Below are 27,499 nucleotides of genomic sequence, written 5' to 3' on the forward strand. Positions count from 1 at the left end.
CTACACAGTAGTAGTAGATTTCAGTAGATGCCAGGAAAACATCACGAACGGGGGTTCAAAATAGCACCAAAAAATCGCCTCGCCGCTTATCGGCTCGTGGACGATGCTCCACATCGTATTTGGTTTACCCCCCCCCCCCACCCTTAGCAAAAAGCTAGATCCTCCCCCGTGTTTTGGAAGGATATGGTAAAGACTAAAAGTAAAGAAAGAATGTAAATAAGGTTGAATCCAGGGCCAGAGCCCTGGAAGCTCAGGGATTTTAGGCGTTTAATTACGGTTAATACCTTATTTTGTTGTGACACAGGCAGTTAACTATTTTTTCTTACTTGCTCTCTTTCTTTCCATTTCTCTTTATATACTATTTCAAAAAAGTGGAGGGGGGGGGGGACCTCAAGGCTCCCGATCCCCGCCGTTCCGCGGGCCCTGACGTGTAGGCCCCTAGGCATCTCAACAAGCATATTTCTTGCCTGGCTGTAAATTTAGGAATGTGTCATTTTACAACAAACGCATAAAAAAGTATAATTTAATAAAAAATCTCAGAAAATTATGTCATTTCAGCATTATGTGTAAACCACCGTTATGGAATTAGAAATAAACCACGTTTGAATTTTATTTCCCCCAAGCCCCCTCCCCAATCAGTACGCCAGTGCCCCCCCCCCTGATTTACGCTTTGTTGGCAACTGATCTCCTCTACGCTTTTTCTTTCTCTTTTTTTATTTCCCTTTCTCTCCTCTTTCCCTTTCCTTTCCCTTCCTTCACTCTCTCTTTTAGGTTTTCTATCTCCCCTTCTTTTCACCCTTTTTTTTCTTCTTCCTCTCTTATGGTCCCTTTTAGCTCTCCTTTTTTCCTTTTCCTTCCTTCTCTCTTTTTATTTAGCGGGGGCGGGGGAGGCAAAGGCCTTTTGCCCCACCCCCATCCCGATCCGCAATTTGTTGGCGGGAAAATTGCAACTGATATCCCCCTTCTTTTATTTACTTCTTTCTCAATTTTCCTTTCCTTTATTTCCTCTTTAGTGACTGGTCCCTCAGAAACTAGTGCTAAGCCAGTCACAGAGAATTCATGATTTCAACTGATGCCTGTCAGTGCATTGTAAATTTGATTTTTCTTCAAATTTCATTTAAAAAAGTTTTCATATTGAGAAGTATGGTGCATTGGCGTAGGGCTATGGTTGGAGCGTTGGATGCGTTGAACAGCGTTGGTGTATTATGAGGATTTATCATATTCATATTCTGAATATTTTCAGCGAATTGAATAATATTGAAAAGGATGCAATTCATAGTTGTACTCGATAATTCTCACTTAACATATTCTCTCTCTCTCTCTCTTCCTGTCTTGCATAAAGAAAATATGAAAATAATATTTTGCCTTGATTAAGAAAAATTGAAATTTTATCAGTATTAAACAGGGAAAAGGAAAAGGGAGGAATTTAATCAAAACAAACATTGAAGAATCCAATTCAGTGTTCTTTCGTGATGCATAAGAATGAAAGTACATTAAAAGGTGAAATAATAAATTGAAGCGCGATGATAAATCAATTCTTTGACGTTGATTGATTGTATCAAAAATAATGAAACAATATGGTCTGAAGGTCATATATCTTCGAATATTAGAAAGTTTCATCCACCATCGTGTTGTTGAACACTATTTGCAATTTAATTTTAATGCAGTGATCTGTCGGTTACGAGCAGAAGGTCATTTCAGGCTTCTATATTCTATAATACTATCAACAGATATCTGGATAGAGACACCTCGTCACATCCAGCTACGAGAAAGTATATCATCATCTCACAGAATTCTACTCGAACACCGCATCGAAATTCTTTTCACCCTTTTTTTTTCTTCTTCCTCTTTTTTGGTCCCTTTTAGCTCTCCTTTTTTTTCCTTTTCCTTCTTTCTCTCTCTCTTTTTTTAGCGGGGGCGGGGGGGGGGGGAGGCAACAGCCTGGGAGGCAAGGCCCTTTCGCACCCCCGATCTCCTTCTTCCCCCTTTTCTTTTCTTCTTCCTCTTCTTTCTTTCCCTTTCCCTTCTCTTTCCTTTTCCCTTCTTTTCCTTCTCTCTCTCTCTCTCTCTCTCTCTCTCTCTCTCTTTTGCGGAAGGGGGGGGGGGGGTAAGGCCCGCTCACCCCCGCTGGATCCGCGCCTGCATCTACATTATATCTACTAACGTAATCCCCTAATAAATGGATCTAGATGATTGATTGACCTGGTCTCAGTGACGGGTAAAACTTTTTTTCTCAATAACTAGGTCTATAACCATGAAAACCGTCTAATTTTACTTTAGATTTTCAAACAGTAACAGTTACGACCTAAATTAGGCCTAAGGCTAAGGGCTGTACTCTATATTTTAATAACAAATTTAACGTTAACGTTAGACTTAACTTAAACTGTTGTTTTTCTGTGATACAAGTGGGATGGGAACACTTTTTTTTCAACAGCAAAAAAAAATAATCTTTCCCCTTTTTTTCCCCCTTCTTTTCCCCCCTTTTTTCCCCCCTGGATCCGCCACTGATCACGGGGATAAAAGTATACAGCTATGTCACAAGTAAATTTCTAAGAGGGAAAATGCCAACTTAAATAAATGATAATGATAAAATACCAAGGAATAGGAGTTTCATGGGTACCAATTCAATGGAAATTTGTATTAAAATAAGAGCCCCCGTGGACAAAAAATTAATTTGAGTCCTGCGTCTTAGGGCCCTTGGTGTGGTCCAGGGGGCAGAGCCCCCGGAAGCTCAGGGTTTTTAGGTATTTAATTAAGGTCAGATGAGCATCCAGGGGGCCGCCTTAGGGCCCTTGGTGGGGTCCAGGGGGCAAAGCCCCGGAAGCTCAGGGGTTTGAGGTATTTATTTACGGTCAGATGAGCATCCAGGGGCCCGCCTTAGAGCCCTTGTTGGGGTCCGGGGCGGAGCCCCCGTGAGCCCTGGGGTTTTATATATTTAATTACGGTCAGATGAGCATTTTGTATACCTTATTTGTGACATTAGCTTAGGTCACTTATTTTTTCTCCGTCTTTCTTTTTTTCCTTCTCTTTAACATACTTTTTCAAAAGGAGGGGGGGGGGGGGAGGGGGGCTCGAGCCCAGCCACTTTGCAGACCATGACACAAAGGCTTCTATAAATTAGCGTATTTCGCCTGACCGTAATTTGGGAATTTCCTTTTTTCCAACAAACGCATAAAAAGGTAAGACTTAGAAAAATAATGGAGAAAAAATGCCGGAAAATCATTTCACAACATCAAAATTTGTAAATCACTTGTTTCGAATAAGAAATATATAACCCCCCCCCCCCTTCCCTCCATCAGTACGCCAGCGTTCAGAGGCTCATATCTTCTCACCCCTATAACAAAAAAACAAAAACGGACACGCTTTCCCATTCTCGCACAATATGTCCTCGATATGCGTGTATTGCTATTATAGAGACCTCAATTGATAAATACCGTATTAATTCCTGTGAACTTTCCTTTTCTTTGAATGGAATTGTATAATTAATTTAATTCAGGTTTTTATTATCGTTACGTTCTTTTGGATTAAAAATACAAACCATGTTTACTCCATTACTGTTTTTTTTTTTTTTTTTTGGAGGAGGAGGGGCGTTTTTTTTGTGTTTTTTTGGAGGGGGAGGGGCGTTTTTTTTTTTTTTTTTTTTTTTTTTTTTGGGGGGGGGGTGGGCAAAAATGCGTTTTGCCCCCCCCCCCCCCCCACTTCCGGCGCCTATGAGCAGTGGTTTCATGCTGAGTACAGCTTGGAGTGACAGACCCTTTTACTGGACCTCAGCTTTGGAATAACCTTTCACGATCTATCAATGATCTATGTGATATACTTCCTGTACTGTACTTTTTTGTCCTCTTTTCATATATTTGTATTTGTAAGCGCTATGGTACATATTGTTTTTAGCGCTCCTAAATATTCGATATTATTATTATTATTATTATTATTATCATTATTATCAGGAGGGCTGAATATATCATGTCGGTCCTCCGTGATTTGATCTGAATAAAAATTCATAAAAAAAAAAAAATCATGTCGATCCTCAAGACTTTATGGTTCCTAGGTGCGACATCATCTCAACGATGCCACAATGGATAATGGAAAATAATCTTGATTTGAACACTTGAGACATTGTACAGCAAGCGGAGGACAACGGCGCTATTGAAGGAAGCCATCGATCATCATTATGGAAAATGTTTTTGTGTTCATTAAGGATTAAAAAGAACACAATAAAAAATGTCTTTGTAAATATTTGAATCATGACATGTAAATCTGTTGACACAGTCATACCTGAGCACGCCGCCAAACTAATTAAAGAAAAACTGTTTAAGGTAGTTTGGGGAAGATTTTTCATGCTGTAGTCGGTCTGCAATCAGTCTTGTTGATGTAACCAGGTTAAAAAGGTTAATATAAGTATTTTATGCTGATAAAGAGGATGAATACCGAAATTTGAGACCCGCTATGTTGGCCCTACCTTAGTCACACTGCCAAGCCGATTAAAAACCGAATCAAATCCGATCAATGATAGGCTATTCCAGGCAGGCGCGTACGCAGAGGGGGTGTTTGGGGGGTTAAACTCCCCCTTTGGTATTTTAATGTGTGTAAACCCCCCTAAAACAATCTTTAAAAAAAAAACCCTTTTTTTTTTTTTTTTTTTTTTTTTTTTTAAATTATTTAAAAAAAATGGCTGACCTAAGAAAGGTGACCTTACCCCCCCCCCCCCCCCCAAGTGAGCGACTTTTTGGCCGGCGCGATTTTCAAATTTTCCTGAGTGGTTGCGAAATTTTGGACCCGATTTTAACCCCCCCCCCCCCCTTGAAAAAATCCTGCGTACGCCACTGATTCCTGGGGGGGGGTGTTTCAGAAAGATCCTAAGTAGAACTTAACGCTAAGTTGGACTTAAAAATTATGGACAGCCATTGGAGCCTTTAAATGAAATATATTCAAAAGCAGAAATTCAAGTATTTTAGACTTTTTATGAATTCCACATCAAGAACATGAAATCTCCTAGATGATAGAAAATATGAATGATTTGAATCAACATTTCATGCCTTTTAAAATAACTTTTACAAAATATTTTCAAGGATGCTAATGGCTTTCCATAACTTTTAAGTCCAACTTAGTGTTAAGTTCTACTTAGGATCTTTGTGAAACACCCCCCAGGTCAAACAGTTTTTGTTCGGTTAAGTGTCTGTCTTGTGTCGGTCTTGTGATCGCGGTATACATACCCGGTTTTATACCTCAATTACATTAAACCGACTTCCAACCGATTCCAAGCCGACCGATTTCTAGGCCATCCAGAGTAACGTAACGAGTAACGTATTCTTTGGTATGTTATCGGTGTGACATTGTCTGGTGTTGTTCTCATCGGTGGGACTGGGGTACTAGGAGACCTAAGGCCTTTATCTGCTCTAGGACATAATTTTATGTAATTTATGAGTTTGCCTGAACAGTCTGAGCTGGATTGTATTGTGATATCCGCTCTTCAAAGAAATTATAGGTGACGATGTGGCATATGGCTCTCTGTCATTCTCTCACTCTCTCTCTCTCTCTCTCTCTCTCTCTCTCTCTTTCTTTCCTCTCTCTCTCTCTCTCTCTCCTCTCTCTCTCTCTCGGGTACTTCTTCTGTCTCTGTCTCTGTCTCTGTCTCTCTCTCTCTCTCTCTCTTCTCTCTCTCTCTCTCTCTCTCGGTTTTCCTTCTCTCTTTCTCTCTCTCTCTCTCTCTTTTCCTCTCTTTCTCTCACTGTCTTCCTCACTCTCTCTCTCTCTCTCTCGCAAAACCATTCTCTGTGTCTCTCTTTCTGACTTTCATGTTCCTTCTCCCTCTCCCACTCTTTCTCTCTGGTGTAACCCTGAAGACCATTAGTTTTTGCATGAAAAGATGAAATGATTTTCTGACATAAAACTAAAAATTCGTTTTCCATGCAAACAAATAACCTCCGTATAATCTTACCACTGCACCCAGTTCTGTTCTCTCGCAACCTTTTCACATCTTCTCAACATTATGTTCTTGCTTTTCTTCTCTCTCTAGTGCTCTCTCTCTCTCTCTCTCTCTGGTTCTCCTTCTCTCTCTCTCTCTCTCTCTCTCTGGTTCTCCTTCTGCCTCTCTCTCTTTTCCTCTCCCTCTCTCCCTGTCTTACTCACTCTTTCTCTCGCCAAACCATTCTGTGTCTCTCTTTCTGACTCTCATGTTCCTTCTCCCTCTCCCACTCTTTCTCTCTTCATATTAATTTGTGTAACCCTGAAGACCATTAGTTTTTGAATGAAAAGAGGAAATGATTTTCTGACACAAAACTAGAATTTTTTGTACGTGCAACCAAATAACCTCCGTATAATCTAACCATTTCACCCAGTTTTGTTCTCTCGCAACCTTTTCACATCTTATCAATATTATGTTCTTGCTTTCCTATCTGTTTTATCCATTATTCAGTGCGATTCTATTTTATCGTTGGAGCCATTGTAGGCAGGCATGACTATGCGCTTTACAACGATATAGATTAAAAAAATTATACGCTCATAAATTATGAAGGTCGGGCAATGGCAAGATCAACTGCAAAAGCAGGCCGTATGGTGTTTTCAAATCGAGTTATTCTTGAATTACTTTTTTGATTATCTTTTTCGATTTAAATGTGGAAAGCTATTTTACATGACCTTGTCAGGTGTGGATCCAGGATTTCTTAGAGGGAGGGGGGATGCCCAAATTTGAAATTAATTTGAAATTTAGGGTGCTGAAAGTGAAAATCGCGCTGGCCGATCGCTCAGGGGGGAGGGGGGGGGGGGGGGAGTGAGCACTTTTTTTATTTTGACCCCGGCAATTTGAAAATCTGGCCCGCCGCTATTTCACTCAACATATTTGCACCCCCCCCCCAAGCAAAATAAAAAGGGGAAAGTTTCTAGTCACAATCATTTGTTTTCCCTTTTTTTGACAGGGGGGGGGGGGCAGGGTCGTTTGCCCCCCTTCCCCCTGTATTCGCGCCTGGACCTTGTTCACTAGCGGATACTGCCTTTAAAATCAGGGCTTGCATACTGCATAGCGTAATACATTAAAATTAGAGGCGCCGTATTTGTGATAATCGTAATCGTGAACAGACCGGACAGGTACATAAGAGAACAACAAGCCCCCCCCCCCCCCCCCCCCCCCGCGCCATCTAGCGTTTTAATATGCATATATTCATTGGTATAAATCATTTTTCCACGTGGCTGACATCTTTTACATGAATATGAACTTTCATCGCTTCTGGTTTGTATTGATGGGATGATCCCTATTTTAAGTATAGAGGGAGTTAATCTTATGGGACATTTCACAGATTTCAGCTCTTCTTCTTATCGAGCGATGTAGCCAGTTTTAAAGGTACTATGTCCCCTTTGCAGCCAACATCAAATTCTGTAGAACTTTGCAGGAAATATGAATATGTCACAGAGGCGGCGCTCCGGGGGGGGGGGGGGGGGGGGGGGCAGGGGGGCACAGTGCCCCAAAATTTTATAAGAACCAAAAGTGCCCCTTTTTACATAGGAAATGTGCCACTTTTACTTTGACGAGTGCCCCTACTATTTTTTAAAGTGCCCATTCCCCTTTCGATCTCTGATTAGTGCCCCTTTTATTTTGACACGTATCCCTTTTCCTTTGACAAGTTCCCAGTTCCCTTAACAATAAGTGTCAAGTTTCCATTCTCATAAGTGCCTTTTTAAATCTGTAGTAAGTTCCCCTTTTCAGGTACGGGAAGCATTTGATTTGCTTTATATCATAGAGCCAACTTTGGTACACTATACCTCTACGCAGAATTATGACATTTTTTCCATTAATTATGGTTATTTATGCAAATTTATTCCAAAAATAACAAAAATATGCTTCTTCTCCTTCATTTCATTTTAAAGTTTTGTGCAAAATAAAAGGATGAGGATTATTTGCAAATTTGATCCCTCACAGAAAACACTTGATTTGTGGTTTAAAAAGAGGAGAAAAGAGAGGTTGAAAATTAAATGTTCAAAACGCATTTTGTTTTCGGCAAAGCGCTACTCCCAGCCGCTACTAGCGCAAGGCCAGGATAGGCCTAGGCATGGCGATCACACTGCATACCCCCCTTGCACACACACTTTGGATAGGTAGAACTATGGTAGTAGGGTCCATGGTAGAACAATGCTCACAGTTATTTTTTATGCTGGTGGCCCAATCTGGCAAAAATATAATAATTTTATAAATGATAGGAAATATCAAGAAATGATAAGTGTACTAGCGAATATAAATTTAGAGTAATGGTGGTCGATTTGTAACAAATGAAATTATGTCCCTTCCAGGGCATCAAATTTTTATTTTTTGACCAGTTCAAAAGTGTACCACATAAAATTTACGATATTTGTTGTTGCGAGATGCGGATGAGCGCTACGTCATTGATGTTCTGATTATATGCATGATTTATTGAATAAAGAACAGATTTATATTTTTTGTGTTTATTACAAATTTTAGTTGGTAATTTTAAGTCAGACAATGGTGCGCTTAGAAACACCTGTATTAAGCGCCTAATCAATGTTATGTATTATTATTATTATTATAATAAAAACACACACGCTTTCCCATCCTCTCACAATATTTTCACAATATACGCGTATCGCTATTACCAAATCAACTGTTGATGAATATAGGGGCATGCGGAATGTTTCGGAAATTTAATAACATTCCTCCCCTTTCTTTAAATGGAATATTATTTTTGTTTTGATTCAATTCATGTTTCATAATTTTTTTCTTTTTGGTTGGAAAAAAGAAATCATTTTTTACTCCTTTACTGATGATTTTTTTCGAAGGGGGGTGGACTTTTAACGGAGTGGGGGAGGGGGGGGGGGGCTAGAAATACGTTATGCTCCCCAATTTTTTCGTTTGGAGGGGGAGGGGGTCGACTGTATACTTTACCTTTTACCATAACAGTGCCTGTAGCATTGAAGATGAATGAAGAGTACAAACCACATAATTGTATTAGTTGTGTAAACACACTTTATTTATAACCGCAATTATGTAATCAAAATTGATATCAATTGATACCCATATTATTCACTGGAATAATAACGGTAGACAGAGAGGGGTGTCTATATCGTTGCATACTTAGTATAATAAATAACATTAATTAATAATTTGGCGATTTCTGTTTGAAATACAGTCCACCTCTTAAATATATAGACCGGTAGTGGACAAATTGCTGTTCAAGGGTTTTGGGTGTAAAATATCCATTTAATATTGACTTGACAGAGGTTTAGATGGGAATACTATAACTTAAATTCGCAAAAAAGCAGAAATATGTGCCCACATAATCAATGTTGAAGTGCATTTGCGATATCTATCCAGTCCGGATTAAAATAATTTACCAAATATATCAATTAGTAAGCAGTTTCCCGGCAAAATTTGTTTAATAATGTCTTACATTGTATTACCCTTATATAACTTTTATTACTGTAATATGCTTTGTATTGTATTATTCTATTATTGCAAATTATGTCCTGAAGTATGTTAAACTTTAACTTATGTGTATTTTACTTTCTTTCTTGGATTACTTGAGGGTCGTATGCCCACAATTATACAATATCCACACATCTGCGCTAGGAGTGTCATTTTTGATAGACATGGCGCATTATAAATGTTCACTACTATTTATCAATTATTATTATTAGTCAAAAAACATCTTTCACATGATGGGTAATAAGAGCTTTCATTTCATTTGAGAAGGGGGGGGGGCATTTCCAAAACTGGTCTTTACCTTTAATATATATTTTTCGGGGGGAGGGAGGGGGGGGGTAGGGAGGTTGGCGGCTGTCACATTAACGGTGAGCTTCCGTTGTCATGGATGAAATGAGAGTGACGTTGATTGTACGATGATGATGTGTTGTTTCACAAGTTCCACTAGACGTTACGAAAGGGGCCTTGAAATAAAAGTGTAACAAAAAAAAACACACATGAAAATGACATAGTTAATCAGCAGAATATTAACTGTTACATGAAACGTAAAGGTCTGCGCTTGAAAAATAAATACACTGTCGCTCATATAGGTGGAATATTTTTGTTTTACCCCAATTTATGGAATTATTTAAAAATAATCTAAAAATAATAGATCTAGATAATAGTATACATTCTCAGATTTTATTGAATAATAATTTGACAATGTGTGTTTTGCGTGACTGCTAAAGCATGTGTATGCTACTATGCTTATCAACTAGGGGACCTACGCCCTCAAGTCATAAATGACAGTTATGAGGATTAATGCCCCACAAAAGGGCACTAATATAGCACGTCGACACGGTTTTGATCCTGGGGCCTCACAGTTACGAGGCCATTGCTTTGTCACTGAATCATGACTATACGCAGCAGGGGCTAGGGTTGGGGGCAGTTTCCATAAATTTAAAAAAAAAAAAAAAAATGCAATAAATTTTCAATAATTTATTGCATTTTACCCCGGTTCCCAACATAAAAAATCCTCAGTGTGCCCATGCCTTGAGCCATAATGCATGGCCGTCCAGAGGATTTTTTTATGTTGTGGACCAGGGTAAAATGCAATAAATGATTGAAAATGTATTGGATTCTCTTTTCAAAAATAAATTTATGAAAACTGCCCCCTATCCTAGCCCCTGCTGCGTACAGTCATGAGTCAGTGACAATGTGCTATATTAGTGCCCTTTTGTAGGGCATTAATCCTCATTACTGTCATTTATGACTTAATGGCGTAGGTCCCCTAGTTCATAAGCATAGTAGCGTAAACACAAAACACACATTGTCAAATAAATATTTAATTAAATTTGAGAATGTATACTATTATCTAGATCTATTATTTTAAAATTATTTTTAAAATAATTCCATAAATTGGGGTAAAACAAAAATATTCCAACTATATGAGCGACAGTGTACACTATAGTAATAATAATGATACAATGTGCATGAACAAGGGAAAGATAATCCTAGGAGAGCTACCAACTGGTGAGCTTAAGATTCTTAATTAGGTTCAGCCTCAGGAGGGTCGATAATATTCATGACATGACGTTGAGGGCTACCGATCGTTACACATCATAACAATACATTATTATGAATATGAAAATAAATGTGTCTTTCTTTTACTTCTCGTTAGATGTCATCAATCTTTATCTATCGTGTTTTGGAAGATGGTCCAGACCTTTTCTTTTCTCGTTCTTTCCCCTTCTCATTTTGTCTCTTTTCTTGCTTTTTCTGGATTTGTCTACATTGTCACTACACGATGGATGGATGGGGCACGTCCATCTTTACCCCGTAGCTAAAGAAATTGAAACAAATAATATTATTACCCGTATTAGATATCGGAGCAGTGGTTTTACAAAATCATATTACACTTGTTGTAATCCTAAAAGAGCTAATCAGTAACCAAATATTAATCGACTACGAGGGTAATGGTATAGTATTAATGACTGCTACACGCCTCGGGCAATAGCACAATTGTAACCTTCCCGAGAGCGTATAAAAACAATTATATACCTCACTTAAGAAATCCAGCCATCTGATTGGTCGAAATTGCATTCATAAACTTTAACTATTCCTGTAAAATTCCCGGTAAAATTCCAAACCCATGTAATAGTTCCCAAAAATAGTTCTAAAATCCCAGTTACCATGGTTACTGGGAAAATAGTTCAGTCTTGGTGAAATACCCATAGGTTCACATGTTAAAAATGGTTTGAGCGATCGAGGATACCGTACGTGTGCGAAGAATTGGTCGGTATTTTCATACAAGACAAGACAATTCCAAACAAGACAAAAATGGCTGAAGAAACTCTCCCAAGATTTCAACTTATCAAATGCAAGACTCGCTGACAGCAATTAGAACAACAAAAAGGGCACGTGAAATTATCCTTAAACATGTTCGTTTAGTTGCTGAAAATGCTTTTGACGAGTACCAGCATAGACGTAGACGAAAATAGATCTATAGATCTTCCCATAGAGATTGCACGCAATGCAGTCTCTATGCAGTCTACGTGCATTGCGCGACCATGCAAAAAAAAATCAAGTTTTTTTTTTCAATTCGAGATTCAAACCATTATCTGATGTGATCCTGAAGGTGATACAGTGAGGTGTCATATGGAAGCGCAGGTTTTTCTCCATATTCCCCACAGGGCCGGCCCACCCCCAAAATTGTAAAAATATCTTGCTTAGACTAGAATCTAGATCTAGTCTATACTCTCAAAGATACACTCATAAAAAAACAACCGTGCAGATAAACTAGAGAAAGGCCAAGGTGATGTCATAAGTTGACCTTTTTCGGCATATAAAAGTATTAATGACTGCTTTAATATTCGAGAAATAGTTTTTTTTTTATATACGCTCTCGGGAAGGTTACAATTGGGCTATTGCCCTCGGCACGCCTCGGGCAATATCATTAATACTATACTATTTCTCGAATATTAAAGCGGTCATTAATACTTTTATATGCCGAAAAAAAAAATCAACATATGACACCACATTGGCCTTTCTCTAGTTTATCTGCACGGTTGTTTTTTATGACTATGACTGAGTGTATCTTTGAGATCGAGTAGACTAGATCTAGCTTCTAGTCTAAGGAAGATATTTTTACAATTTTTGGGGTGAGCCGGCCCTGTGGGGAATATGGAGAAAAACCTGCTCTTTCATATGACACCTCACTCATCGAGTATAACCTTCAGGATCACGAGCAATATTAGTTTGAATCTCATGAGTGCGCAATTAATGCATAGGGATGTGTGCAATCTCTATTATTTTAGAACTATTACATGGGTTTGGAATTTTACCGGGAATTTTACAGGAATAGTTAAAGTTTATGAATGCAATTTCGACCAATCAGATGGCTGGATTTCTTAAGTGAGGTATATAATACAAACTATCATCGCCGAGGTGATCTCGGGGCTACTAACTTCCCGAGCCAGTGTGCCTTTGGTGTGATTATTTCGTCACAATAGAGTGCGCGCAAAGTGCGCAGGTTCTCGTACGCATAATAGATGCGCAATGAAAATGACAAAATACGGCGCGGTCAATACAAGATGCCCGGATGCGAGACCGTGGAAAATTCCAAGGTATATTTTCACTCGTCTTTACACGCAAAATCAATACGCGCAGGGAGACCAAGGAAAATACAAAGAATATACCCCTCCGGTCCCACTGCTAGTGAAAACTAGGGCAATACGGTTTTGTAAATGGCCAGCTCAGATGTCTGATACGGGTAATAATATGTGGTATCTCCCTCAAGGCCAGTCCATATGGCTTATGCCGAGAGGGTGGGTAGCGTCGCGTTGAGTCGCGTTGACTTGAACGCGATCATTCGTCCAAAGCCCCCCCCCCCCCCCCCGGTTGTGCCGAAAGGGTGCGTTGATTAGTATTTTTCAGCTCCTGGTAATGAACATTTCTCTATTAGCAGTGACAAGACAGTCATTGTTTCCTCAGAGCACAAACAGAGGGAAAATGAGGTGAAGTACATAGGGGGACCCACTGCCTGCTTCCAGTTCGCTATCCTATTGTCTGGTGACGTCCATCCGAATTCAGGCCCCACCCAGGAAGAGAACAACAGATACCAACACAACCAAGATGAGCATGCCACTCGCAGACAAACCCGGCTCTGCTACGATGCGGCCACTCTACATAGTCTCAACACCAGACCACATCAATTGATTAATCACCACGCATGGATGAACATCTGCAAGCTTGGCATTAGACGCAATAAGAGGACCCACCGAGTTCGTAGAGCTCCGAGAAAACATGGGATCAAGGCTCCTGGAAGCACCCTCAACTTAGCACCACCACAAGATGACACTGTTTACTCTTCCACTACTCCAGAGAACAACTTTGATGATATTGATAATAGTAATCAATCAGATGATCATGGCTTTTTCATTGACATTAGATTAAAAGGACTTAAAATAGCTCATCTGAATATATGTAGCTTTTATCCTAAGATTGTTGAGAAAAAATGTCTAATTACCCATTTGACATAATAGCCTTCTCTGAGACTTATTTAGATGAGTCTATTGGTAATGCAGAAATTTATATTGAGGGTTATTCTCTTGAGAGAAGGGACCGAAAACGTCAAGGGGGAGGAGTGGCCATTTACACTAGGAACAGCATTATATACAAACGTACTACGGAGTTTGAGTATTTTGGCATTGAAAACATATGGATCGAAGTTAAATTAGTACACAGTAGCCCATTGATGGTCGGTGTGTTTTATCGTCCCCCAAACTCCAACACTTCCTATTCCGAATTGATGGACACATCAATTTCCAAGATTGCGAATGGTGGCATGGAATGTTATATTTTTGGCGACTTTAACTATAACATGTATAATAACAGAGAATCAAGAAATGTTAAAACTTGGTGTAATCAGTATAACCTGAAACAGATAATTGACGATCCTACTCGAGTTACTGAGAGTAGTTCTACATTGTTAGATTTAATTCTAACTAATCGACCAAACAATGTACTTGATAAAAATGTTGTCATTCATGGTCTGAGTGATCATAGACTAGTGTATGTTGTTAGCAAACATGTTAAACCGAAAACTCCAGCTAGGATTATACATACAAGAGCTTACAGACGGTTAAACGTAACGTTATTTTGTGAAGCATTATTAAATGCTAGAATAGAAATTATGGAAGGAAATGATATTGAAATTGAATGGAATAAATGGAAGACTAATTTTATTGGTATTTGTGATGAACATTGCCCTAAGATTTCTTTGAGGGTTAGGGGTATGAAGACAAAATGGGTCACGCCTGAGTACACTCGATTGTGCTATGATAGAGATGCACTTAGGAAGAAAGCTGAAAATTCAAAGGACCGACGGGATTGGAGTCTTTTCAGATCCTGCCGTAACCATGTCAATAATCTAAGAGTTACTTTGAAAAAGTCTTTTTGTCATGAACAAATAGTTCAAAACAAAAGGAACCCTTCAGAACTTTGGAAGATGCTTAAACAAATTGCCCCTACTTCCACCAAAAGTGTTCCCAATACTTTGAACCTTGATGTTGATTGTGTAGTCTGCTTGCTGCCAGTCATTCCTACGTTGAACCTGTGATCTTGTCATTATCTCAGGACGCTATTCGATCTGTCTTTATATTGAATTTGATTTCTGAGGATTTTGTACGAAGAGAATTGCACTCTATTCAGTTTTTTTTTTAAATTATTTTCCACTTCTCATAAAAAAACATATAACAATTTACATACAATATCTGATTGAATACAACAAAACAAAACAAGAAAATAACTTAACAATATTAAAAGAATTTTAAGCACCTAGAACTTATACTTGAGAACGTGGAGGAGCCAACAAAGGCCATTGACCTGTCAAGGGCTGGTCTCCAGGAATAAATTAAAAATATATTGGTAGGTAAAGAACATAATTTAGTACATAACAAAAGGGAAACAGGCGGTCTGTGTGATGGAAAAGTATACACAAAGAATATTTGAGCATAAATAATTCAGGTGGTGTAGTAATTATTTTTTAAAAAATCAACATATTTTAACATTTCAAAATATATTGTTTGTATTTGCCTTTGAAAGAGGCAAGCGAAGGGCTGTTTTTATGTCATCAGATAATGAATTCCATAGTTGAGGTCCCAAGTGTCGGACCGTCTGTCTGGACGACTCATACTTTAACAATTGAACACGTGGTCTATTGGAATATCTGGTACTGTACTGATGCATTTCAGAGTTTAACATGAACATATTATTAAAAACCTCAGGCAGCAAGTTGTTGAAATATTTGTACATAAATAATGCAGTTTGCAATTTACAAATGTCAAACATATTTAAGACTTTAAGTTTCTTAAAAAGAGGATCACTTGGTGTTCAGGGATGAGAGTTAGTTATTGCACGTAGAGCTCTTTTTTGCAATACATATAGCTTATTTATTAAAGTATTTGAACATTTCCCCCATACTATATTACAATAAGAAAGGTATGGCAAGATCAATGTGTTATATAAATTGGTTAAAATTCTCAGAGGAATGAAAGGCCTAATTCTATACAATACTCTAATTGCACGTGCTATTTTCCCCATGATTTCATCAATATGACAAGACCAAGTCAGGCTATCATCTACAGCAATTCCAAGAAATTTTATGCAGTATACTTTATCAATCTTGTAATTATTGATGTATATATCCTCAATTTCATCATCAAGATGTCTATTTTTTTCTTAAACACCATGCATTGAGTCTTTTTTGAATTGATCATAAGCTTGTTTGCTGCAAACCATTGGTCAATTTTTGGAATTTCTGTACGAATAATGGCATTTAGTTCATTTATAATTTTCCCTTTTAAAAACAAAGTAGTGTCATCAGCAAACATTGAAGGGCAAATGAGTTGAGTAACATATTGAACATCATTAATGTAAAGCAGAAATGGAAGGGGGCCTAATATTGAACCTTGGAGTACACCTACAGAAATCTTGAGTAAAGACGACTTGATATCATCCAAGTAAACAAACTGACTTCTGTTATTCAAATAGCTTCTTATCCATTCTAGACATACTCCCCTTATTCCATAATATTCTAATTTTTTTAATAATATGACATGGTTGATACTATGAAATGCTAAAGAAAGGTCAAGGAAGATACTAAAGGCAATATGTTTACTTTCAAAGGCATTATTTATATTGTCAATAAATTCTAGTAACGACAGGGCAGTAGAATGTCCTGAGCGAAACCCAAATTGTCTATTATATAGAATATTATATTTATTTATGAAAGACATCAATTTAGTATAAACTAATTTTTCAAAGAATTTGGCTAAAATGGACAAAAGAGAAATAGGTCGATAATTTGAACTTAGATTCTTTTCTCCACCCTTATATATAGGCAAAACTTTTGCTAATTTTAACTTGTCGGGGGAAGTGACCACTTTGTAGAGATACATTATTAATACAAGTTAAAGGCATAGCAATTATATGTATACATTTCTTGAGAACTTTGGAGTCAATATCATCATATCCTGGACTCTTGCCATCTTTTAGTGCTAGTACTATATTTACAACATCGACCGTCCGTATGTCAGAAAAAAATAATGAAGTAGGATAGTCACCATGTAAGTATTTACCTGGATTTATATCATTTGAAGGTATATATTTATTAATATTTATGCCAACATAAACAAAGTATTCATTTAATAGTTGCGCTATTTGCTTCTGGTCATGTATAATGTTACCATCAATAGATAAAGACATGCATTCAACCTTATTTTTCAAAATGGAATTTATGACTCTTCATGTAGCTTTTAAATCATTATGTGCTGTATTAAATTTAGAGTGGAAATATTCACGTTTGCTCTTTCTCAAAGCATCACTTTCAATGTTTCTCCATTGTTTGTAAACCTGTTCACGATACTGACTAGGATTCTTCAAGAATTTTCTAAATAACCTGTTTTTCTTCTGACACGATTTTTTAACTTTCTTGTTGTACCAAGGTTTTTCTTTTCTCTTTACACAATTTTTAGCTCTACGAAGAGGGAAATGATTATTAAATAAAGAAGTAAATTTTTCGATAAATAAGTCGTATAAGACGTTTACATTTTTGGAATCATTTTCAACAACATCTTCCCAGTTAACACATTCTAAATCCCGGTAAAAAGAATACATATTTACATCATTAATATCACGGACCATTTTTCCATTACTGCCATGCATCAACTTGAGCATGTAAATGTGATACCATGAATACAGGCATATGATTACCGACCGCTTGACTAATTATACCTGAACTATGAATATTGCATATATCATTAACAAAAATGTTGTCAATGAGGGTTGCAGTTTGACCTGTAACTCTTGTTGGTTTTGTATTCAAGGGTGTGTACGAAAAAGATTTCATAAATTGCAAAAAATCATTTTCGTTACCAGAAGAGCTCGCTTTAAGAAGGTCAACGTTAAAATCTCCCATTAAAATACACTGCTTCTTTTCATTTATGATTTTGAAGAGAACTGGTTCAATAGAGTCAATAAAATCACGAACAGGTCTCCCTGGAGGTCTATAAATAACTCCAATTATTACATTTACTGGCTTCATGAACGCTTCAATAAAGATGGTTTCAACATTTTAAGTGAATATTTGCATATCGTTTCTACATTTGTATCTAAATAGTTCGTTAACATAAATTCCCATACTACCACCAGGGCGACTTGTTCTGCCTTTTCCTAAAAAGTTATATCCTGGCAAGCAGTTTAATGGCAAGGGCAATTCATTTTCCGTTAGCCATGTTTCAGTGACACCTATAACTGAAAACTTTATTTTTGATGATTTTATACATAAATCCAAATTCTCAAAATTTTTCTTCAAGCTTCTGACATTACAATGCACACAAGATAGGGATGGTGAGTCCAGATTTATGATATCTTTTGCCTCAAAGTATTTACAGTCTATAACAACTTCTTCCATCTATTGATATGATAGTGTAATTGTAAAAAATCTGACAGATGTATAGACTTGTGATGTTTAATGTGTTACATAATAAAACAGCACCCCATAGTCTGCCTCTCCATTTAAAAAACACTATATAGAAGACACAAGACCGTTCCTGAAAACTAGATGACAACAAACAGAAATATACTATTTAAACATCACACATATGCAAAGATAAAATGTACAAAGAATCAACAAATACACGGGTAGAAAAATACATTGTGTAAAATACCGCTTGGAGCATATTATTTCACTAGACGGGGGAAAAATATTGGATAACGTACAAACATCCTCTTTCACACCGTGAAAGTACATGTACATGTATCATGATAGCAATCATGTTCATTAAGTGTATCAATGTCATATTTTAAGTAAATCTTTCTTACTATGGATGATGTGCTTCATTGTGCTTCCATTTGGTGCTGTGGTCAGCGCGAAGACCATTCCATCAGATGTCCAGGAGGAAGTCACCTTTTCACAGTTTTTCACTTCATGGAGTAGTTGAATGTTTGATGGGGTCAAATCTTCGTATATACCAATCCCTGTGTCTTTTAGCTTTCGGCGATTGCGAATCAGAAGCTGTCTTGTGCGATAAGAGCAGAGTTTGATGATAATACCTCGAATCCTCTTCTGGTCCTTTGGAGTTTTTCCCACGCGATGGCTTCTGTCAATTTGATTCACCCCGATGTTCACTCCCATCTTACTGGCGACGGATACTACAGTTTCGTCTGTGTTCTCGTTGGGTGTCTCTTTGATGCCGAAGATGCGAATGCATGATCTTCGAGAGTACTGCTCGAGTGTGTTAATCTGGCGATGCAATCCCATAATTCGTCAGACTTTATTTCCAGATTGTTTGCCATTGATGTGATTTGACGTGAACTGGAGTCCTTGTCATTTTGGAGATCCAAAACACTAAACTCAAGCAAGTCGCAGTGCGTACCGATGCGATTGCTGCTTTCAGTAATGTGCGCCCGAAGGTCACACCTCTCTTTATTAGCTTCCTTTGATATTGTTTCCAATTTTAACAAGCGATCATCATAATTCTTCAATCGCACTATGATTTCATCTAATTTATTAGATTATCTAGATTAATAAGGCAACTGGTCTAGAAGGGCTTAGTGCACGTCTCCTGATGTTGGCCACACCCGTTGTTTGTACACCTATTACTCATCTGTTTAATCTTTCTCTGCAAACCAGCCAAATTCCAGCTGACTGGAAGCAGGCACGAGTTACCCCAATTCACAAGGGTGGGGATAGGGACGATGTTAGCAACTATCGTCCCATATCTGTTATACCGTCCATTATGAAAATATTAGAAAAGGCAGTTAACGTGTAACTTCGAGACTATCTGTCAGATAATAATCTCCTAACCCCCCACCAATCTGAATTTAGGAAAGGTTATTCAACCAACACCATACTTGCATTCTTGAGCAATTCTTTGTTGACTAACATGGATAAAGGTAGAATAACTGGTATAGTCTTTCTTGACATACGAAAGGCATTCGACTCTGTTAATCATAGATTATTACTAGATAAGTTAAAACTGTATGGCATTACAGGACAAGCATTATCATGGTTCGAATCATATTTTGTACACCGGGCGCAATGTACCTCCTTGCTAGGTAAAAAATCTGACGTGCTAAAGTTAAAGTCTAGAGTCCCCCCCCCCCCCCCCAGGGATTCATATTGGGGCTCCTCCTTTTCACTCTTTTCATGAACGATCTTCCATCAGTCATCGAGCACGGTAAAGTGATTATGTTTGCAGATGACACTGCTCTTATGTACAGTTCTTCAAATCCAAGGGAAATCGAAACATGTCTTAATCATGATTTGGATTGTGTGAGAAAGTGATTAGAAAGAAACCAACTTACCCTGAATACGGACAAGACATGCTTCATGATTTTTGGAACACCGCAGAAATTGCTGAACTTGCAATAAATACCAATCGCAATAAACGTTTCTAATGTACCAATCAAGCAAGTTCAAAGTGTAAAATATCTGGGAGTTTGTCTAGACCAGCACATGACGTGGCAGGATCATGTGAAATACACTTCAAATAAAATTGCCTCTAAGTTGGCCCTACTTCGTAGAGTCAGGAAATATATCACAATTGATAGTGCCAAACTACTTGCCAATTCTCTTATCCTTCCTTACTATGACTATTGTAGTGTCTCATGGAGTACTTGTAATAAAAGAACAAAAGATATCTTGATTAAGCAACACAAGCAGATGGCAAGAATTGTCCTGAAAATAAATACTTTGACTCCCACATCCGAAATGTTCAGTACTCTCAGATGGATTGACATGGAAAAAAGATGGGAGTTCAATAAAAGTAAATTAATGTATGATATCATGAATAATAGTGCCCCATCATTATGATATGTTCACCCTGTCGGCCCATACTTATAGATACTCAACAAGGAATGCTGACAATTTGGCCTTATTATTCCAAGAATTAAAACAAAATGTGGCAAAAACGTGCCTTCTCAGTTGATGGTACTCTTCGGTGGAATAGCCTACCCCACTCAGTTCGAAATGCCCCGACCAAGAATACTTTTTGCTCTCTCTATTTTAAGCAGCGATGATAAAGATAAATTTGCCTTTTTAAAAATGTATTTCTTTCATGAATATTTACATAAATTTGTCAATATAATAATTTGTTAAAATCTAAACAGATCATTAATAACAACAGTAGGCCTATATTGTTATCGATTTGAAATTGCTCATTGAAATTTATCATTCTTACTACATCTTTGTTCATTATTTACTCTTATTCTTTACTCATTCTGTGGTTCGTTCGTTCGTGTCTCCTTAGATCAAGATAGTAATGTAAAGTTCCTTAACTTAGAAGTAAATTAAATTAAATTAAGTTCTTCCATCGCTCGATTGCTGCAATGGCCGTTTCATTAACAAGTGACAGGTCTTCATCTGTGCAACCCGTTCCGCCGCACTGCAAGAGGTGGTCCATCGTCTGAGTCTCTCCGCAGTCGCAGAGAGTATCTCCTTCATGGGCATAGCCCCATCTTGCCATATTGACCTTACACCGTCCCATTCTCGTCCGCATTCGATTTAGGCATTGCCACTCCGGCCACTTCAGGTTAAGACCTTTGATGAGTACGGGCTTGACTGATGGTGGAGGATTCTGTTCAGGTGGTGGGTAAGAATCGAGGAAGCTGTGTCGGGATATAAGTCGTTTGTGGGGTTGTAAGTATCCGTGTAGCATGTGTCTGTCATCTGTCGCCTGCTTCATCCGTTCCTTTAGGCAGGTGTTAGTGCGCCTTTGGTTAGGAGATCCAATGCCAGCGAGGTATCTGTGGTATGTTACTATGTATTGATGTTTTCCATGATGTATATATTGTTCAAGTAGTTTGTATCTTCATATATGTTGCATTTGTGTACAGGGACCCCTGGAAAACAGTACTGTGATTACTGACGGGGCTACCCTGTTTAAATAAAACGGAATAAATAAATAAATAAATAAATTTATATTAATCTTAAGCCTAACGGGAAGGATGATGCGGCTCGGAAACTTGGCAGTTGCTTTGAAGACATTAGGTTCTGGTCTTCTAACAATAGACTTTGAACGAACATCTGAAATGATCCATATTACTTGGTTACCAGAAATGGTTCACTGAAGGGTAGTGAATGCGTACGAGACCTTGGTCTTTTAATCGACAAAAATCTCACATTTCAGCAGCATATTAAAAACGTCTGTAAATCGGCATGTTTTGGAATCTTTAAAATTGGGAAAATGAGGAAACTACATGACCGGCCCACAACTGCAAAATTAACCCATGCATTTGTATCCTCCCACCTTGATTATTGTAATTCAATTTTTTCTGGCCTTCCGCATTCGTACGTACTTCCACTTCAAAGAATTCAGAATACTGCTGCAAGGCTTGTTACTCTCTCGAGAAAATTTGAGCACATAACCCCAATATTGCGTTCTCTTCATTGGCTCCCTATACACCATCGTTTAACATTTAAAGTTCTTCTTCTTACATACAAAATTCTCCATGGCCAAGCCCCTAAATATAGCTTTTAGTTTTGATTTACTTACGTTCTTCTAGTTCTTTAAGACCTCTTCGATCATCATCAACCTAGCATTTAACCCTTGGACATCGTACCGTTACACAATATGGTGATCGAGCTTTCTCAGTAAATGCCCCTATCCTTTGGAATAATTACCAGCACATTTTCATAATATTTATTCTCTTGACCAATTTAAGTCCTTGCTGAAAACGCACCTTTTTAATTCATGAATGATATTCTGCAGTTGTGAGTCGGTCAAAGGAGGTGTACACCGTCTTATTTCTTGTTTGTTCGAACTTATGTTTGATCCTATATTCGACCTTATATTTGTTTCATCTCACTCTTATTGTTATTATTATATACTGTTTGCATGATTTATTGAATAAAGAACAGTTGTATAAGTTGTGTGTTTATCATAAGTTTGGGTATATAATTTTTAAGTCAGACTATGGTGCGCTTCGAGACACCCGTATTAAGCGCCTAATAAATATTAAGTATGATTATTATCATCATTTTTATGTATAGAAGTCATTTTTAAGTAAATTAGTCCTGCATAACAGGCTTTACAAATGAAATAATGAAAAAATAAAAAAACAACGGAGTAGGCCTAGCCTTGATGCACCCTTTCGGGATAAGCTGGCGGGGCTTTCTGAATTCCATACATAGACAGAAGTGGATACTATTTTTTATTATTTTAATAAACAAACGACTGATATGCAAGACTAGGAAAACACCTATATTTGACATTTTTATATATCAAAATAAATTATTTGTTTGTGTTTCTTGTGTTTCTTATTTATTGATTTAATTCTCATAAACGCCTGATCAGTAAGACTACGTAAGAACTAGTTTTATTTAATTTTTAATCTGTTTCTAGTTTGATTATTTAAATTTAAACGACTAAAATTTGTATTCCTTAAATTCTAATATAAACGACTGATGTAGTAGACTAATCAACGCATCCTTTTGGCAAAGCCGGGGGGGGGGGGCGCTTTAGACGAATGATCGCGTTCAAGTCAACGCGACGCGCCGCTCCCCACCCTTTCGGGATAAGCCGTCCATATCATATACAGGTTGAGCTAACAGTTATTCGAAATGCGAGTATAATTCATGGAAAATCTTAATAATTCTTACTCCCGCCATGTCGGAGATGCTCCAAACATGCAGCTTTGCACGGAATTCCACAACGGTTGAATTCCTCCGTACATCGACCAAGGTTTTCCTCGACGTCATCGGTCACCATGTCTCCCGATTCAACTAAATATAATAACATGATGATATAAAGGTAATCACCCTATCGGTAGAATGTTTGTTTATTCATCTTTATTCAAGAAAGTATACATAAAACATGATAATAAAGATGTGACATAAAACCCAGGACAGAGATTTGTATTACATTAGATGCATCTCACGCAGGGTTAAACAATTACAATACACAGTAACAAAACGAAAAAGAGAACAATATAACGTCAGTGTTTTAAATGAAAACATTAATAATTCCTAACAAAATAACAAAAACAAAAATAATGATTATTTTCTTAGTTAGCAATGCCTCATAATACATTTACATACCGTGGGCATATCTATCAATCTCTTCTTAATGAGTAATCAACCACGGGAACCTATCTCCATAGAGAGAGAGAGAGTTGAAGAGGGGAGAGAGCGAAAGAGATAGAGAGAGAGAGAGAGAGAGAAGGAGAGAGAGAGAGAGAGAGAGAGGGAGAGAGATAGAGAGGGAGGTCCCGTAATAACAAGTTACATACGTATCCTAATTTAAAGTAATTACACCTCCAACTGTTGTAGTGATTCCAAGTGAGTTCAGACAGGCTGTAAAAAACAATATAAACACACAGAATATACTTTTGAAATATTACTTTTCCCAATTACATAATTATGCCACACCTTACATTTAGGTACCGTCATCATATCTGTCAATATAGTAGCATGCGTAATCACACCACGAGAACCTATCCCCATAGAGAGAGGGGGAGATAGAGAGAGAGAGAGAGAGAGGGGGGGGAAGAGAGAGAAAGAAAGAAAGAGGGAAAGAAAGAGGGAGAGAGAGAGAGAGAGAGAGAGAGAGAGGGAGAGGGAGAGAAAAAGGTCTCGCTATTGCAAGTCATACCAAGTAGTTAAACCACTTACACGCCCAAGTAATGTTGTGATTGCCAGGTGCGTTCCGACCGGCTGTAAAAAATAACATACGACCCAAACAGTACGGTTTTCAAGATTTCATTTCTCAGTTGTGGATACCTTACTTTGCATTTACATGTTTTCAACATATCTATAAGTCTTTTCTTGTTGTCAGGAGTTATCAAACCTCGGGAACCTATCTCTAAACACAGTAATTTGGGAGTCCAGCCGGCTTCTGAGATATCATGTATTAGTCCGGCGTACCTGTCAAGCTTTCTTTGGTGGGCCTGTTGAATGTTGGTTTCAAATGGAATTGTCAACTCAAATACTAGTATTTCCTTTTTTCTAAAATAAATGAAACATACATCAGGTCTTTGTTGTGTTGGAACAATAGCTGGGGGAACCGTCCCTCCACTGATTGTCTCCCCTTCCACGTCAGCATATACTTGGTGATCACTATCAAGGCCGTTCTGTTTAATGCTCTCTAGCAGATTATGTACAATGTTATTATGACGCCACGCGTATCTATTTAACTTTTCCTGACAATTATTCATTACGTGATGCAAAGTACCTTTGGCTTGACATAAACTACACAAGTCATTTATTCGCTTACCCCATCTATACAAGTTTTTATTACTCGGCAGACTATCAATCGCTGCATTTATTGCAAATTTCATAACTCCTTGTGGTAGTTCGAAGATGATGGACTTCCAGGACAAGTCACAGTTTTCTATTTCTAGTACCTTCATGAATTCACCTTGGACTAGGAGAGGTTCTAATTCATTTTCCCACTTTTTCCTGCTTTCCTCTTTCAGGTTCGTTTTGACTGATTTGTTAGTATCTTTCCAATTCGTTTGTAAACTGGTTTGATGAATTTGGTATGCAACCTGGATTGTAGATGACTTTCTGGTCCAGTTTTCCTCTCTGGCAAGTTGTTGATCTAGGGCATGAACTACCATTTCGTCACCTTTAACTTTCGATCTACTGTAGGCAAGGCAATGACATGTTTGGTAGAGCTCAGAGATAGTGGGAATATTAAGCCCCCTTGGGGCATGAACTACAGCAATATTGGCACCACACCGGGGGATGCCCATCCACTTTTTAATGTATTTGTCTAGAAGTGTATCTAGTTGTCCAAGGTGAGTTGCATGAAGGTCATGTATAGTTGACATATATCTCATAGAGGAGAGAGCATAATCATTAAGGAATCAATGTATATCGTCGAATAACGTGACATGTATCTATGAGCAAAGTTCTACTAGATTTATTATTTCCTAAATAATAAACAACTGTATTCTTTAACGTGTTACTCAACTGACATCTTTGGCTGGTTCGGAAGTTTTTATAAATTTTGTTGAAACGTTGCACTATAGACATAAACATTCAAAGATGTGAACATAGTCAAAATAAAATAGTAAAAAAATAGTTTTAAAAATAGTCAAAAAATAGACCAAAAATAGACAAAAACAATATTAAAAAAATATATTTTTTATCTATTTTCTTTCCCTAAAAATAGTCGAAAAATAGTAAAAAAATATATTGGAAATAGGAAAAAAATAGAAAAAAAAATATATTTTTGGCCTATATGTTTTGGAACAAGTAAAAAATAGCAAAAAAATAGAGGAGCCTCGCAAAATATATAAAAAATATATTTCTCAAAATACATTTTTTTTCTATTTTTTAGTTACAAACCTATTTTTCCCCTATTTTTTTTTAAAAGAAAGGTATTTTTGAAATCTAAATCTATTTTTCTTCTATTTTTGTTACTGAGTGATGTATGCTGTTGTATTTGTTGTTCATGGATTGACACACATTGTAACATTGATCCATTCAAAGATACTTCTCAAACCACTCTCTCAGTTCCAGTACACCACTTCAGAGTCAACCATTCTCTCATTGTCATAGTCATTGTGCAAATGGATACTCTCAGAATCGATCACGCAGTCTCTTGATCACTGAAATCTATAAACGTCTTGATGGATAGAATGAGAAACAAAATTATATGTTAAAAAAGGAATTTAATAACAAAACAATTATTGTACAATGTTAAGGTATATGATGTCACAATCACCAACATTTCCAATATCTCCATTAAGAGTTGTCAGCTTCATTATACTCGTAAAAAATTATATGCAGTTATATGGTGCAGTTATATGATTTAATTTTATGGCAAGCAGTCACATGGAAGAGGTAGAATATGAAACACGTAGCTGCTACATGATGAGTATACTTACAAAGACAGGCAAACACTATAATATCAAGAATAGCCGACCTGATTTATGATAACAAAAGCTAAAAAAAAAAAACCAAAACAACAAAGAATCACATTAAACTTTACTTTAAACAAAAGGTATAACAATATGCAATAGAACACACTAAAGCAAGCTAGTACAAAAACAACAACAACTATACGTAAGATGGCTTTTTAAAATATATAAATAAACTATACATGTATGTTAGCATTAAGTGTGAGTTGCATTGAATACCCGTTCATGGCAAGCTAGTGTATAAAAAGGTAGAAAATGTCACCTGGTGTCCTTGGCAATGATACATGTATACGTATATGTATATATCATATCATATAGGTTAGCAAATATCCAGTATTGGATAGGACCAAATTGTACGGCATGTAAATTTCTACAAAGACAAGGCAGAATGAATCAAGCTGATAGGTACAATGCAATAAATGCATATCTTTGGCAATAATGATATTTTGTACCGATTGTATAAACTCTATGTTAGAAGTTAAAAAAAATATATATATCTATATATATATGAATGTACAAGTTGCACTGAATACCCTGTTTTTGGCAAGTATCTGTAATCAGAACACATCGGCTGATATTTTTTTTTCGGGGGGGGGGGGGGCAAGATAGTAATATGCACTAAACATTAACATACATGTAATAAAAAACCTTTTTTTTCTCAAA

General features: G+C 37.3%; 1 long non-coding RNA gene across 1 annotated transcript in view; it reads right to left on the reverse strand.

The window, feature by feature from the left end:
- Window positions 1-9,778: 9,778 nt before the first annotated feature.
- LOC115921210 overlaps window positions 9,779-27,499 on the reverse strand; it is a 29,298-nt gene continuing 11,577 nt past the window's right edge. Inside the window, exons 3-4 of the long non-coding RNA XR_004062812.1 lie at window positions 23,571-23,693; window positions 9,779-9,891 (exon numbers count right to left, since the gene is read on the reverse strand). This is a non-coding gene — a long non-coding RNA (uncharacterized LOC115921210). The remainder of the gene's footprint in view (window positions 9,892-23,570; window positions 23,694-27,499) is intronic.

The sequence above is a fragment of the Strongylocentrotus purpuratus genome, unplaced genomic scaffold (assembly GCF_000002235.5).
Source record: "Strongylocentrotus purpuratus isolate Spur 01 unplaced genomic scaffold, Spur_5.0 spur5_scaffold_1, whole genome shotgun sequence".
NCBI lineage: Eukaryota > Metazoa > Echinodermata > Echinoidea > Camarodonta > Strongylocentrotidae > Strongylocentrotus > Strongylocentrotus purpuratus.